The sequence below is a fragment of the Telopea speciosissima genome, chromosome 6 (assembly GCF_018873765.1).
Source record: "Telopea speciosissima isolate NSW1024214 ecotype Mountain lineage chromosome 6, Tspe_v1, whole genome shotgun sequence".
NCBI classification, from domain to species: Eukaryota; Viridiplantae; Streptophyta; class Magnoliopsida; order Proteales; family Proteaceae; genus Telopea; species Telopea speciosissima.
Window position 1 is genome coordinate 1,046,284 of NC_057921.1, and position 11,274 is coordinate 1,057,557.

At 40.8% G+C, this 11,274-nt stretch overlaps 1 protein-coding gene across 2 annotated transcripts in view; it reads left to right on the forward strand.

The window, feature by feature from the left end:
* Positions 1 to 11,274, forward strand: part of LOC122666323 (protein LPA3) — a 58,712-nt gene that overhangs the window by 30,266 nt on the left and 17,172 nt on the right. The gene's annotated exons all lie outside the window — the stretch shown is intronic.

Consider the following 11,274-nt stretch of genomic DNA (forward strand, 5'->3'; position numbering starts at 1 on the left):
TGGAAGTTGCTCGCTCTTCAAAGGGCATCTTTCTTTCTTAAAGAAAATATGTCCTTGATCTATTGACTGAGACAGGGTTGTTAGGTTGTCATCTTTTAGATACTCTTGTGGATGCTACTACAAAACTTAAGGAGAAAGAGGGTGAACCTGTTGACAAGGGTGGTTATCAGCTGTTGGTGGGCAAACTAATCTACCTTTCCCACACAAGACCTGACATTGCAGTTGTTGTAAGTATGGTGAGCCAGTTCATGCATGATCCCTATTCCTCTCATATGGCTGCAGTCCGTCTTATTTTGAGGTATTTGAAGTCTGCTCCAGGAAAGGGAATCCTCTTATCTCCCAATGGTTACCTCAAGATTGAAGCTTATACAGATGCCGATTGGGCTGGTTCTATTGACAGGAAGTCTATTTCTGGCTATTGTTCCTTTGTGGGTGGGAACCTTGTCACGTGGCGCAGCAGAAAGCAGAATGTTGTGGCAAGGTCCGGTGCTGAAGCCGAGTTTCGGGCGATGGCCCAAGGCATTTGTGAACTTCTATGGCTTAAAGGATTATTGCAGGATATTGGTGTTGCTGTCCATCTTCCCAAGATGCTTTATTATGACAATAAAGCTGCCATTAGCATTGCTCATAACCCTGTCCAGCATGATCGCACTAAGCATGTAGAGGTTGACCGACATTTCATTAAAGAAAAGCTTGAAGCCGGCCTCATTTGTGTTCCCTTTGTGAAGACTACTGATCAACTTGCTGATGTGTTCACTAAAGGCCTGAGTAGCAAGCTGTTTCATGCTATCTTTGTCAAGTTGGGCATGCATGATATATATGCTCCAACTTGAGGGGGAGTGTTAGATATATGGGCCAGAATACCGTGGGGGGGGGTATTCTGGACTTTTTCCCCTTTATTTCCCTTTGTTTATTTATTTGTTTTGTGTGTGGTTTAGTCCCACATTGCTTCTGTACATATTTTTATTCTTTTGTTACTCTTAGAAATAAAGAGGTGCTTGGGGTGAATTGATCATCTAAGCCTTTCCCTAATTTTAAATCTCTCTACAGTATGATAGTGATCATTCTGTTTCTTTCCGTCGTTCTGATGCGAGAAAATTATTTCTTGTGGTTTATGTTGATGATATAGTCATCACAGGAGGTGATGTTTTTGGTATTGAAGGTTTGAAGACACATTTGCAACAGAAATTTCAGACCAAGGACCTGGGAAGGTTGAAATATCTTTTGGGTGTGGAAGTTGCTCAGTCAAAGAAAGGAATTTCTCTCACAGCGAAAATATGTTCTTGGAGCCCGTTTGGTAACGCTTCTGTTCCAGAACAAGTGTTTTTTACCTTTATCATTTTTTTTTTCTGTTTCTGTGCTCTAAAATGGTGTTTGATAAACTTGTTCCAGAAACGTTTTTAGAACAAAAAAACAACACAATTCTGTTTGGTAAAACCTGTTCTGAAACACCTTTTACCAAATTAATGAATTATTACAGAAATGCCATTACTTGACTAAACTTACTTAAAATTAAGATGAAAACATCCACCATGATCATGTCATGTATGACTAACCAAAAAGGATCTTGGTGGATTCGAACCACCATCCCCTTAGAATATGCTTTAGACATACTCGATGTTTCAAGTGCTCTACCAATTTGAGCTAAAGACCCAACAAGTAGAGTTTGAAGTTTACAAGTAACCCAATTCTTGTTATTCATTGCATTCAATTAACTTCTACAACTACATCTTAAGGAGAACATGGTTTTCTTTACGATCATAAATGAACATCTCTGCATGTTGTGCTCGGATGTTTGAGTGTGTGGGCAGCAAGGAGTGTGGGTGAGTGTGTGAGTGTTTGTATGGGCAGTTCAAGGCTCGTCATCTCTCTGAGCTTACTGAGGTATTCAACCAAGGATATTTAACCACTATTATATAATCTCTCCTTTATCCTTCATAAAATTCTGGACCAAATGCTTCCACTTCTATTTCCAATGGTTCTACATAAGCCGCACAGCTGGACAGAGTCCTTCACAAATTGGTTGATTTCATTGACTTTGTCTATATGCAGCTCTGTGAAGCCAGTGGAAGTTCTCTTGGTTATGGATTTTCATGAATCATGAATAAGTCCAAGTCTCAGGGATTCCTCAGATGACAACAAAGTCACCGAAGGAACACTGGCAATATGAACAAGTATTCCCATAGAATTCAGGCAGAGAAAATCGAAATCCTTGAAAATTGTATTGTGGGTTATTTCTCACCATTTGTTCATTATTCACATCTCAATTAATTTTTTTATCAACCTTTCCTTGGGAATTTTCTGTTGCGTTTCCTTTTCCTTTTTTTCTATTCTGTAAATTGGAATTTTATTCTCAAGTCTGAAAGAGTAATCAGCAATAAATTTCTATACTAATCAAAAATATACTAAGCAACTTCGAAGTTCAAAATTCAGATGCAAGTACACTCCTGCTTTGTGATCAAAAGACTGCCTAGGATGGGCTTTGGGAGAGGTTTTTGTGAAGCTTGGGGAGTTAAATATCACAAAAAGCAGTTCGATGGGATGACAATTCTGTTTTATTGTAGGCTTGTGTTCGTAGGTGAAGCATTGAAGGGGCTTTACAGAGAAGATCTAAAGAGTATCAAGTTGACGGGTGGAGTTGCTGCAGGCAGAGGCAGGGGCAGCCTGTAGTTGCCAATAATGGGCCATTAAGTACAAACTGAAGTTAAGGTGGGAGGATTTACATGCGAGCATCATAAAGAAGGAAGCATTCAGTAAAAGAAGCAGAGAAAACCCATAAATCTGTCCAACAACCAAATATCCATTACTAGTGACCAAATTTTATTCCTTTTTGCTTTTCGTTCTCAACAATTTGACTAGAATGCAAGGTCTTAAATAGTCTAGAAAGTGGATTTGAGCCTCTCTGTGTTCAAACTCACACACTCACCCCCACCCCTTGCTGCCTCTACACACAGTCACACACTCACCCACCCCTTGCTGCCCCTACACAGTCCCCTGTTCTTCCATTTTTTTTCCCAATTCTTCCAAATCCAACAGAAAGTCCCAACTTCTTTCACAAGGACAGACCCATGGAGAGGAAGAGGGGAATCCCTTCACTAAGAGGAATTCCCAAAACCCAACAAGCTTACGGAGTAATCAACCATAATCCATGCCACCAAACCCATCTCTGTTCCTTTCAGACCTCCCCTTCAACCCATTGCCCGTAAGTTCTCTGACTCATCCTTTCTATCCTCCCATCTCTTTTTCTGAGTCCGCCCCCCCCTTTATTCGCCTTCTTTTCTAATTCCATGGGCATTATCATTTCTGAATTTGATGTTCAGAAATGATAATGCCCACATATATTGATCTTCATCACCCATTTGTAATAAAGATGTTGCTGAATTGTGATCCTAATGACAAAGAAGGTAGTATGAATCTTGTGGAGGATCAGACAATGAATGCCAACCAAGTACAGCAACAGATACTTGTCAAAATACTTACACAAAAGGAAAACTGAAATGGGGGATGAGGTTTTGATGAATTGATGTAACCTAGCAATATGAAATAACTACTGAAGGGTAGCATGAGGCAGACATTCCTATCCCATGAGAGTAATTTGAGACTCACCAATAAGGACGAGATGTACATGGTAACAACAAACAACTTCTCTGCTAAATTTGAAGTCTAATTAAATCAAAACATCCATTCAATGCAAGCAAAAAAACAAAAAATAAGGAATATGGCTGATGATCAGTGATGGAAAGTTAGGGAAGAGAAGGAAAGAAAAGGGAAGCAAGATGGGTCCACCTGTTCATTTATATATATGAAACTCAAATCATAATAAAATCAAAACCATTTCCAATAGCACATACATTTTACAGAAAAAAAATTGGAAATGGGTTGCACAGATCTATACTCTCAGAGACACAAATCGGTAAAAAAAAATCCCTTATACAGAAATGGGTTGCACAGATCGAACACAAATAAGCACATACAGAAATCAGGGAAAAATAAAAGGAGAAGAAGTAGACGAGATCAGATAGCAGAATGAGAAGCGCTGGTTACCTGTGGAGATTCGATCTGAGATGTGAACTTGGGTTGGGGTTTCTGCAAAATCAGAACCATTAGTTAGACCTAAATCGCAAGAAAAAATAGAATTTAAAAAAGAAGAAGATGAGCAGAGGAAGAAGAAGAAGACGATGAGCAAAGGAAGAAGAAGAAAATGACCAGAAGAAGACGAGCAAAGGAAGAAAAAGAAGAAGATGAGCAGAGGAAGAAGAAGAAGAGAAGAAGAATGACCAATTTTTACCTGTTGGAGAAAATGATGTCGCAAGGAACCAGCAAATCTAGGGTTTCGTTGGAGAAGACGATGTCGCAAGGAACCAACAAGGGCGGCTCGTTGGAGAAGAGGTTGGAGCTTGTCTTCAAAAATATCGGGCACAAGTCTCCCCCTTTTCCCTATTTTGTTTCATTTGAAGTATTTCAAAAGTGAAGAAACAAGGTTTTCCTTGTTTTGATATTTCTTGTTTTTTGTGTTTTTTTTGGCCGGTTCGTTTCACTAGCACAGAAAAACAGACCGGTGCATCCAAACGGTAGATTCTGTTTTTCTATGCCAGTAGCACAGAAAAACACCAGAAATATGAAACAGAAGTGTTACCAAACGGGCTCTTGATCTTCTGTCAGAGACAGGAATGTTGGGTTATAAACCTCTAGAAACTCCTATGGATCCCAATTTGAAGTTTATTGCAGATAGTGGGGTGTCTTGCCTGATCCAGAGAAGTATCGGAGGCTTGTTGGAAAGTTGAATTACCTAACAGTGACTGACTTGATATAGCCTTTCCTGTTAGTGTGGTGAGTCTGTTCTTGTTTGCTCCTCGGACATCTCATTGGGAGGCTGTTATGCATATTTTACGCTATCTTAAAAAGGCTCCTGGACATGGTCTTCTCTATAGTGATCATGGCCATGGACGGATAGAGGGTTTTTCAGATGCTGATTGGGTAGGGTCTCCGGTTGATTGGAGGTCTACTATAGGTTATTGTGTGTTTGTTGGTGGAAATTTGGTGTCCTGGAAGAGCCAGAAACAGACAATAGTTGCTCATTGCAGTGCAGAGAGTATAGGGCTATGGCACATATTACCTGTGAGCTGATGTGGGTGAAACAATTAATGGCTGAACTTGGCTTTGTTGATGGTTCTCTAATGAAACTGTGGTGCGACAATCAAGCTACTGTCCATATTGCTTTAAATCCGGTGTTTCATGAAAGGACGAAACACATTGAAGTTAACTGTCATTTTGTTCGAGAGAAGCTACAACAAGGATTGATTTCTCCTGATCATGTTCGTACAAGAGAACAACTTGCAGATGTGTTCACAAAATCTTTGGGGAGTACAAGTGTAGAGAGACTTGAACTTAGGGAAAGACTTGGATGATTTCTTCACCCCAAGCCCTACTTTATTTATAAGAATAATTAAAACATAAAAGTATGTACATGAGCAATGTGGGACTAAACTCATGTACAAAACAAGCAAATAAACAAAGGGAAAAAAGTCCAGAATACGTCCCACGGTATTCTGGCCCATATATCAACACTCCCCCTCAAGTTGGAGCATATATATCATGCATGCCCAACTTGACTAGGATAGGATGAAATAGCTTGCTATTCAGCCCCTTAGTGAACACATCAGCCAGCTGATTGGTAGACTTCACAAAGGGAACACAAATGAGGCCAGCTTCAAGCTTTTCCTTGATGAAATGTCTGTCAACCTCCACGTGTTTAGTGCGATCATGCTGGACAGGGTTATGAGCAATGCTAATGGCAGCTTTATTGTGAATTGTCACAATAAAGCATCATTGGAAGATGGACAGCAACACCAATATCCTACAATAATCCTCTAAGCCATAGAAGTTCACAAATGCCTTGGGCCATCGCACGAAACTCGGCTTCAGCACTGGACCTTGCCACAACATTATGCTTTTTGCTACGCCATGTGACAAGGTTCCCACCCACAAAGGAACAATAGCCAGAGATGGATTTTCTGTCAGAAGAACCAGCCCAGTTGGCATCAGTACAAGCTTCAATCTTGAGGTGACCATTGGGAGATAAGAGAATTCCCTTTCCTGGAACAGACTTCAAATACCTCAAAATACGACGGACTGCATCCATATGAGAGGAATAGGGATCATGCATGAACTGGCTCACCATACTTACAGCAACTGCTATGTCAGGTCTTGTGTGGGAAAGGTAGATTAGTTTGCCCACTAACCGCTGATAACCACCCTTGTCAACAGGTTCACCCTCTTTCTCCTTAAGTTTTGTGGTAGCATCCATATGAGTATCTGAAGGATGACAACCTAGCAGCCCTGTCTCAGTCAATAGATCAAGGACATATTTTCTTTGAGAAAAAAAGATGCCCTTTGAAGAGCGAGCAACTTCTATCCCTAGAAAATATTTTAGAGAGCCTGGATCTTTGACCTCAAACTCACGGCCAAGGAGAAGCTTTAAATCCTTGATAGCAACATCATCATTACCAGTCACCACGATATCATCCACATAGACTATGAGAAGAGTAACCTTGTCACCAACTCGTCTGATGAACAAAGTGTGATCAACATTGCTCTGCTTATAACCTGCTGAAATCATAGCCTTATGAAATCTGCTGAACCAGGCCCTAGGTGACTGCTTCAACCCATAAAGAGCACGTTTCAACTTACAGACTCTGCCCCTAGTCCTGTCATCAGAGAAGCCTGGTGGAATGTCCATATATACCTCCTCCTCAAGCTCCCCATGGAGGAAGGCATTCTTTACATCTAACTGCTGAAGATCCTACCCAAGATTTGCAGCACAAGATAATAACACCCTGATAGTGTTGAGCTTTGCCACTGGTGCAAAGGTCTCCTGGTAAACTTCATAGGTCTGAGTGAACCACTTTGCAACTAGACGTGCCTTATACCAATCCACTGAACCACCAGTCTTCTGTTTGACCACAAAGACCCATTTACATCCCACTGGTTTTTTTCCTGGAGGAAGAGCCACAACATCCCACGTGTTATTTTTATGTAGTGCTCTCATTCTCTTCCAACATTGTAGCCTTCCACTTTCCATCTGTATATGCTTCCTGCCAATTTTCAGGAATAAAGACAGAAGAAAGAGAGGATACAAAAGCACGGAAAGAAGGAGAAAGAGAACTATACGAAACAAAGCGAGATATGGGATGTAAAGTGCAAGTCCTAGTACCTTTATGATGAGCAATAGGTAGGTCGGAAGGAGAGGGATTACCAGGAGATGAAGGATCCGGGTCTGGAGCCGGCAATTGGATGGGTACTGGTGCTACAGTGGGTTGGAGCTGCCCTCTGTTGGATCTGCCCCTTGTATAGGTGATGATGTTGGAGTTGTCGATTCTCTTCTGAAATTCACCAATAGTTCTCTGGACTGGAGTCAACTCCCCCTGGATAGGAACATTAACAACACTATTTTCTATGGTCTCCCCCTGTAAAGGATTCCCATCAGGTGAGGGAGGAACAGCTAGAGGAAGTTGGACATCCAAAGTAGGCTGAGCAACAGCCGTAGGTGGTGGTAAAGTAGGCTAGATAGCAGCCGTGGGTGGTAAAGAAGGTTGGACAGCAAGCTGAGGAACCTCTGGTAGAGGAATCTCAAAAGGCACATCTTCACTAGAACTCTCCCCCTGAAGAGGTGGCGAAGAATAGTAAGAAAGGGACTCAAGGAAAACAACATCCATACTAACCATGGTACGGCGGGAAGGCGGATGGTAACACTTGTAACCTTTCTGAGTTGGAGTCTTGGAGAGTAACCCAAGAAAATACAACAAAGTCCCCGAGGTTCAAGTTTGCCAGGAGATCTAGTATCCCTAGCATAACACACACAACCAAACACCTTTGGGCACACAATAAAGGAGGAAGTTCCCATTAAAACATCAAAGGGGCTACTGTTACACCCCGGCCCGGTTAGTAAGGGCAAGGTGTGATCGAATGCCAACTGGCATTCGATCGATCCCTCAGGATCAATTAGTGCAGCATTCCATATCACAGTTCATAAACACAGTAAATCATTGCAGCGGAAGAGAATAAACAGTAATAATAACAATAATAATAAAGGAGTTAGATGATAACTGAGTATTAATATTAAGTGAAACCTGTGATACAATGTATAGTTCACAAAAGGCACCATAAGTACAAAAGTAGAACAGTAACTACATATTATATTTAACAAAAAGTTTATAAACACAAAAGATTAGCCTGCTCCATCAGGCCAGATCAAGTGAACGCACATGCATCACATTCATAGAAGGCTTCATGAACTTCAAACTTCTGCACTGCACGGTCTCCCTCGGTGTGGAAGTCAAAAGTAGTAATATCAACATCATCTGGTTTCTCAAAATCAGCAGCACTATCTGAAAAAGAAGTGGTACCACAGGGGTGAGCTCCACCGAGCCCAGCAAGGGAAACATGCAAACACAAGCACATAGTCCATGATGCATGACTTACATCTAAGAATGCTACTAACATCAATGTCTAGGTCTCATGAGGTATAAATGCTACTGTAGTAGGTATGATATTCCCAGTCACGGAATGAACTCATCGGTCTTCCCAAGAGTACCACTCTACTGCGGTGGGGACCCGCCAGTTCCGGGATATACACATCAGACCCCGACGAACCCCCAGTGATAACCTTACTGTTGTTCCCATTCCGGTATGTACTCATCAGACTTGGGACAGTGAATGACATTCCGGTATTAACCCTTCAGACCTGCCACGGGTTATCCAACACCTTTACTCCTGTTGGCAAGGGTCGTAGCACTGGGTTCATGCCAATCCTAACCATATGCGTACTATCATGATGACATATGAATCAGTATAAGATAGTATGATAATTCTGTCCAACAATAGTAATAACAACATCAATTCAAGAACATAAGTAATTTCATGCATATGCATCATGTAATGCGTCCTAATAACATGCATCATCTAATGCAAAGAAGGAAAAAGCTATAAAACTATATGATCAAATTATTATTATGATGTATGACATGGCAATATTAATAAATAGAAATTAATACAACAAACACACTGAAATAAAGTCAAAATCCCCTTACCTAGGGTTGGACGTTAACCCAAGCAAGAAGATGGTCCAACTCCCAATTAACCTCACCCAAATGATAATTACAGTCCTAAAACAGCAGTAGGTATCATGAATTAGACATGGAAGAAACCCTAGGTCAAACCCCTAGCAATTAGGTTCAAAGCCATCTCAAAATAGTGAACCGGATTCAGGGCCATTGTGAATCGGACGACCGGTTCAAACTCTGGTTTTGCATCCGGTTCAAATTCCAGAATTGGGGGTTTTCCTTGTACTTCATGGATCTTGACATGCAAGCATCCAATTTCACTTTTTGGACCTATTCTAAGGTGGGTCAGTCTAATTTAACAATTTAATTCAAAAGTCAAAACCAATTTGGGAATTTAACCAATAAACCCCAAATTGATTATGCTAGGGTTTGTCAATTGATCAATCAAACCAGGAATTGGGTTCCTAAGGGCAGCTTTCAGGTCTCAGGTATAATTTGAATACTAATTAACCCAAAACAGGTTTATGTATGCTGAAATTGATTAATAAAGCTTGGTTTCCTATGGTTTAATGGCTGGAACTGGTTTAGGACATGATTAGGGCTGAGAATTTGAGGAGAGGAAGAAGGGAACAGTAAGGATTCATTGCTTACCTGAATACAGTAGTGAATCACTGTGTAAACAGCTTTGAAACATGCAACAAGGTCTCCAATTTCAGTCCCAAAGCTGCAATTCAAGTGTAGGATTAAAGCCTAAGTGTATAGTCTGTTCTTCCCTTCTTCTGCTTCTCTTTTCTCCTTCCTTCTTCTATTTTCTCCAAGGTTTTAAGGCTGGAATCGATTCTTTTAGTTTAGGAATGAATGAATAGTGTTATATGTTGGTACGTATAGTGGTTTAATTTAAGGCATGTTTGCCATAGCTTAATAAGAATTGGTTTTAGGAATGTGATTTTCAAATCTAATTCTAAAGTTAATTAATTGGTTAATTCAAGTTTTTAAGTTATATCTTAAGTCTTTATAGGCCATGAAGGTGGGCCCGGGTATGTTGACACACAGGCAGTTCAGATCTACAAAGGGTGTGGGTCCCACTGGGTAAAAATTACTATTCTGCCCCTAATACACTAATTAATTAGAAATACAACATATATATATATATATATATAAAATGGGATTCTTACCTATTTACCAGCCTAGGATATGGTGAGGTTCCGCATATGCTCGACCTAGCAAGTCTGGCATAAGAAACTGATATGTTGGAACCCGGCAGGATTTTCAGACTCAAGAATAGCTAGCTGTCCTGGCTCCTCGGAATGCTCCATTGTTGTGTTAAAGGATTGCTCTGAATCCACTACCGATGCAGCCCATAACGTAAAGGCAAACATAGACACAGACTCAGAACCTGTGGTCACATAGGTTCGAAAAAGTTCAAATTAGAGGTTGGTTTCACACTCCCCCAACCTTATAATAAATTTCGTCCTCGAAATTTAACGTACCTGGTAAGTAAAAAAGATAGGGATATCTTTGTCGCATCACGTCTTCCCTCTCCCAAGATGCCTCACCAGGAGAGTGATTACTCCATTTGACTTTAACGAAAGAGATAGTACGGTTCCTTAGATTATGTTCTTTCCTATCAAGGATTTCTTCTGGTACCTCCTCATATGTCAAATCAGCAACTAGCTCAGCAGGTTGCTGCGGTAAGAGATGCGTAGAATCGGGTATATATTGCCTCAACATAGAGACATGGAAGACATCATGCACACCTACAAGTGATGGAGGTAGTGCTAACTTGTAGGCCACTGCTCCAACTCTGGCTAGAATCTCAAAAGGACCAATGTACCTTGGATTGAGCTTCCCTCTTTTACCAAAGCGTACAACTCCCTTAGTTGGAGATACTTTCAAGAAAGCCTTCTCTCCAACATTAAACTGTATGTGCTGTCTTCTCTTGTCAGCATAGCTTTTCTGTCGAGACTGAGCTGCCCTGATCTTTTCTTTTATAAGATCAACTTTCTCACAAGTAGATTGAACCAGTTCTGGACCCAGAATGCGTCGCTCATCAACTTCATCCCACTATAATGGGGTGTGACAAGTTCTTCCATATAATGCCTTGAAAGGAGTCATTTCAATAGATGCTTGGTAGTTATTATTATAGGCAAACTCAACTAGGGATAGATGCTCATCCCAGCTGCCACTCATCTCTAGTGCACATGCCTTAAGC